Source organism: Camellia sinensis, chromosome 7 (genome assembly GCF_055761805.1).
Source record: "Camellia sinensis isolate YWXY chromosome 7, ASM5576180v1, whole genome shotgun sequence".
NCBI classification, from domain to species: Eukaryota; Viridiplantae; Streptophyta; class Magnoliopsida; order Ericales; family Theaceae; genus Camellia; species Camellia sinensis.
This window is the reverse complement of record NC_138967.1, coordinates 163950881-163956880: the sequence shown is the minus strand read 5'-3', so window position 1 is coordinate 163956880 and position 6000 is coordinate 163950881.

Here is a 6000-nt window from a genome sequence, read left to right as displayed (position 1 = left end):
GTTTAGACACACCGTGCTTGCTTTGCATACTTGTCTTGTAATGCCATGAATTGCCTTAACATGCTTTGTACTTTGAGCCTTGTTTCTAGCATGTTTTTGGCCTAGCTTTGTGAAGCTTTTATGCATGTCTTAGTATGCTTAAGGTCTGTTTGGAGTTGTTTTGGCCATCCATGACATACTTTGCATAGCCACCTTGCATTTTGGCTTGTTAGCCTTGGGCGTGTGAGTGTTGAGCATGCATTACTTGGCTTGTTTCAGTGGTTTGGCACCACTTATAACATCATTTTAGTCCTTGTGGTATGCTTGTATGCTTGCATTTGATGCTCCTTTAATGCTTCAAGAGGTTGGTATCTTATGCTCCATGTTTGAACCCTTTTGCATGCCTTTAGACTTAGGCCATTTAGATGCCATCTAGGTGTGCCTTTGACTTTGTTTTGATCTGTCTTGGGGTGGTTTTGAGTCCCCATGGCCCTTTGGGACTTGCTTCATATAGCTATGGTTTAAGCTTCTTGGCTTACCTTGAGTTTTGGACATAGTTGCATGCCTTGCTTGTATTGATATGTTGATTTGGCATCATTCCTCATGTATTTTCAGAGCTTGCTATTCTTGCCATTAGTCCATGTTTATCCTCTTTTAAGTGTGCTTAAAAGTTGCTTTTTTATGCTTAAGAGTTAGGCCATGTGTGCATGCATGTTTGTATGTGTTTTGGCCTTCATTTCCTTAGCATTTGGTCACTGTTTTGGACCTAGTAGAGAGCTATCCATCTTGGTGTAAGTCCCTCCTTTGCATGTTGTTGCATGCTTGCCTTGTGTGTTGTTGCATACTTGGCCTATTGCATGTGTTGCATGCTTGAATCACATTGCATTTAGCATGTTTTCTTCCTTTTGTCTTGGTTGCTTAACATGTTACGTGTCTTGCATGTTTGCATGTTCGCATTGCATATTGCATGTTCGTTAGCTTGCACATGTTGTTACATGCCTTGCATGTTTGTTTGTTTAGGTTGTGTGCTTAGTACACATTACTTGCTTTCATGCTCATGATTACATACTTAGCTCACATGTCTAGGTTGCATTGCATTAAGCATGCATGCCTTGTCTCTTGATCAAGTGATAAAGGTTGGGCCTTATGTGTTTATTTGGTTTGCATTTCATTTGACATCAAAATGCATAACTTGGCCTCTTTGGCCATCACGCATTGAAATGCGCGATTGGTGGCCCGAGGGTGGAGGACCATCCTCCTTTGAGTCATGAACATGATAAGGAGGATGTTTGTGCAAACATTTGCTTGAAATGCATTGCCATGCCATGTTTGCCCTCTGCTGCTGTCAAAACAGGATTCTGCAGATAAATATGGCCGGTCGATTGCATAAAGTGCCGATCGACCAATGATGGATGGCCGAGAGTTGAATATTTGGTCGATGACCCTTCTACCATGGTCGGTGATGCTCCACAGTGTTCAGAGAGTGTTCCTTGGGACTTGTGCAATTTTCAAAAGAGCAGAACAGGGTAAATAGAGGCAGCTTGTGCATGGTGACAGATTTTCGAGCAAACCCGAGCACGCATGCATTGGACCCTCTTCCCGAGGTTATTTTATTGCTTTCTTAGCTTAGTTAATTTGCTTAACTAATTAGGTGGTCTGTAATAATTAATTAGCTTGTAGGTTAATTAATTTGTATTATTCTTTTGGTCCCTCTGAGCGAGGGCGAATGTGTAATAAATGTGGGTGTGTGTGTGTGCATGTCTTCCAACCCCCATTTCTTTCTCCCTTTTACTTACCTGCTTTTGATGGTTAGTACTAGAGCATATTTAATTTAGCATACCTTATGCTATGTATGCGTGCATTCATTCATCAGTATTGCGTGCACCGGGCTCTGCGCATCATGCTAACTGCATAGTATTTCAAATCTAACTTGAATACATATTACTTGTTGTATTTCGCATGCCATCCTAGGATTAGCCGAGCCTATTCTAGATTGCATTTTGCCTGTAATGCATTAGCCATTTAACGTGGACTTGGATCATACGTTTGACTGCTAACATGTTCTTTGTTTTGGCTTGGAGTACGCTGTAAGTATTTATGCTTTAGCATCTCGCATGAGTGTGAATGTTAACATGACAGCATGCTTACCATGTGGCTATGTGCTTATGTGATATTACTGCCTGAATGCCTATGGGTGAAGGTTGGATTGCTTGAGTTGGAACAACTCGTTGAAATCCGTATTTTAGCCTACTTGCGAGTAGCAAATTTCAAACCATTTTCCGAACAAACGGATATGCAATGCTTTGTTCCAAATTAAGCGATCTAGTCTATACTTTTGTGTTGTACGCATCACATAGTAAGATTAGCTAATTAATCGGAATAAGAGTTTTCAAAACAAGATATCATGGTTAGTAGAGGCCGATCTTCGGATTGGGCGAACAGGGGTGCTCATAGCTGACCTTCCCCAATCGTACCCAAGTTCCCGAGCTGAAGCAACTTTGGTGATGATGGACACGTGGCCTTAGGAAAACGAGTCAGGGTTTCCTAAATTCCCCTATAAAAAATATTTAGGTGGCGACTCTATATCTGGCAAAGCAGTCCATGTTTGGCGCTTCTTTACAAAAAAATCTATTTTCAAAAACGATTTGCCGGATTTGGATTCTTTGGTTCATATTTAGAACCGTGACAATTTGAGTCCTGAACTGTAGTGAGCCCAAATGAACGAAACGGGATTCCCTCCCGGGGCGTTCGGGGGACGTCTACACTCCTCCTGATGCTTGATCTTTGTATTTTCATCCTTGCTTCCCGGCCAAAAAGGGTGAGTGGACATTGGACATTTTTGGACATTTGTGGTACATATTTTGATATTTGGATATTTTGTTCATGTTTGGATATGTTGGATACTTTGTGGATATTTGGATATTTTGAATATTGTAGTTGGTGGTTAAGTTTGATTTGTTGATACTTGGATATTTTGTTCATGTTTGGATATGTTGGATACTCTGTTGATATTTGGATATTTTGAATATTGTAGTTGGTGGTTAAGTCTGATTTGTTTGGATATTATTGTGGTCATTATGGATACTGTATTATGGCTATCTTTCTATGTATGTTTTGATATATTCTTGTACAGTTCCACAAGTTTTGTTTTTCTGGTATGTTGCTAGCTATTTCACAGGTGAATGTTGGATGGATGGATTGATCACATGGCAAGATTGTTTGATAATAGAGTTGTTTAGAGTCTTTTTTCTTTATTATTAATCTTGTCTAGTGCGTGTGTTTAAGGACAATTGTTTAGAAATGTTTTGTCCGGGAATTGACAAAGGGGGAGATTGTTAGGTCCCTTTATTGTCAAATCCGGGTATAAAACTTTGTGTTGAAAAAGTTTTAATTTTTTTTTATGTTTTTGTCTTTCCCGCTCGAGCGGGACCATCGGCGCTCGAGCGAAGATTGGGGTCTTTCAGTATTTTGTCAGGTCTGTAAAAATACTGGAAGGTATGATTTCGCGCTCGAGCGGGTTATCAAGCGCTCGAGCGGAACTCTGTTTTGTCACACGCATATTTTGCTGAAGCCGCTCGAGCGGGATGTTGGGCGCTCGAGCGGAGATCGCTGGCTCAGGTTGCCTATTTATACCTGTTTAGGTTGTTTTTAGGTTTTACTTTTCCTAGATCTTATTCAAGAGTCCTAGGGTTTTGTTTGAAGTTTTCTTCTGAGGTTTTTGTGAGTTTTCCTTGATGTTTTTGAGAGAGTTCTAAACTTATGATTTGAGATTCATACATCAAGGAGTTTGTTACTTTATATTCAAGAGAGTTCTTTTCGGTGGATTCCGAAGATTCAAGCGTAGAGTTTCAAAAGGCGTTTGATTCTGTACGTAGTCGTTAATTCGACAAGTGAAGTTGTGGATTCAACTTCAGGATTAATCAGTTCCGAGTCGAAGGCGTGGTGAAAGAGTTACAGAAGATTCAAAGACAAATTGACTGAGTTGGATAATTTGTGTGTTATCTTTGTAATCTTTCTTTCTTCAGTAGTGGATTGATTAGTGGCGTTTTGCCCGTGGTTTTTTATTACAATTGAAGGTTCTTCAATTGTGGTTTTTTCCACGTAAAAATCGTTTGTGTTGATTTATTGTTTATTCAGAAAAACAACAATCTAAATCACTTTCGTAAGTGCTTGATGATTTAGATTGCGTGTTTTGAATTATTGGGATTTGGAATATTTTAATCTTGATCTAATCACGAATCACTTAGGATTTTGAAACGTTATGCGCCATTAGGGCGACTTAGAGAGTGCGCCAAAGGAGGCGGCTCAGAGGGGGCGGCTTGGCTTGTGCGCCAGAAAGGGCGACTTAGGTGGTGCTTCAGATGACGACTTATGAGAAAGTGAGCCTTGGGGTGGTTTGGGTTGTGCGCCAGAGGAGGCGGCTTGGGTTGTGCGCTAGAGGGGACGACTTAGGTGGTTCACATGGTATATCACCATACTCATCATGATATAGGTATAATACCACAATGCGATACTGAAAGAAAAATATGGCAGCGAAATGGGTTAAGGTCCGACAAGCGGCCAAGCTAAGGTTGCTACCCCTCAGTAAGGCGAAGAACACCAAGAGCTTAACCTATAGCTCTGATACCATGTTGCAATAGTAGAGAGAGAGAGAGAGAGAGAGAGAGGAAACAATATGTATTGTATTCAATCAATCTACCCTATACAATAGAAGGCCTAACTATGAGAAAGAGAATCTTACAAGAAACCTAACTATGGCAATACAAATATATCTAATACCTAATAGATAGAGGAATATATACTGTCACACTCCAAATCCGGGCATGACCGGCCATGGCCCACAAGGACTTAGCCCAAGGCACACGTAAGCCTTAACATGAATCCCAAAACCATAAAGAATAAATGTGATGATAGCCTAGAAATAAATAAATCAAAACTCAATCAAGTGACATTCCACAAGTGCAAAACAGGTCATAACCAACTTCCTAAAAATATATATATATACTAAATGGGATACAAACTGCCCACAAAATAAAATAATTCTAAATAAAACCCAACCACTATGTATGCACAAAACCCGACAAAGAAACCTAAAACAAATTAAATAAATGCCCTAGAGGTCCATGCAATTGAGTCCCCGCTACGCCATGAGTCCACTCTAAGTCCTTCTAACACCTGAAAATGGTAAACAACGAAGTCAGCTGATAGCTCAGTGAGTAGCAACATGGATAGTAAATACAATTTTGAAAACAGGGTTCAATTCCAAAATAAGATACATATCACAGAAACTAGATTGGCATACAGTTTGGTAAAGAGAATCTGTTTCAAAAAGAAGGTTCCACAGTTCAACAGTTAAAATACTCATGTCTCTCAAGAACATGATAAATGACATTTTTCACTTAAAACAGATTACAACATAAACACTAATAATTTTCTGGGTACCAAGAAAAAACAAATAATATGCCACACAGTTCTCAAGGTTATAAGCCCCGTTGGATCTAATATCGAACTAAGAGTCATCCTCAGGGTGGCAACCTGGGCCTTTTCTCGAAGACGATCCGATTGAAGGTCACCTAGTTTAATGGAGGTCTTTTCCTTACAATCGTTGAGCACTAGAGTCATCACGGCCCAACCCGGATCTGTTCCCTAGTGGCCAGAGTCACCACACATAGTGGAATAATTTCCTTGGACTAAATACACATATGGTCTCAATAATCAATACACATCAGTTTCGCAAAACATGGTAGTTCATCATTATAAACATGAGACCAAAATAAATAGTTTAAAGTATGCCAAGTTCACACATGTTTTAGAAATGATTTGATTCCATTGATAATATAATAATTTATCAAAACAGTTTAGTCCTGAAACAACAATTTATTTTTCCAATAGTTCAAGGTAGGGGAACATTTATAAAAATACGTGGCATGAAACTACTCACCTGAAAACGAAATAATATAATCCTCGAATAAAGTATGAAAGTCCAACTAGTGCCCTGAACAAAGTATTAAAACTATACGT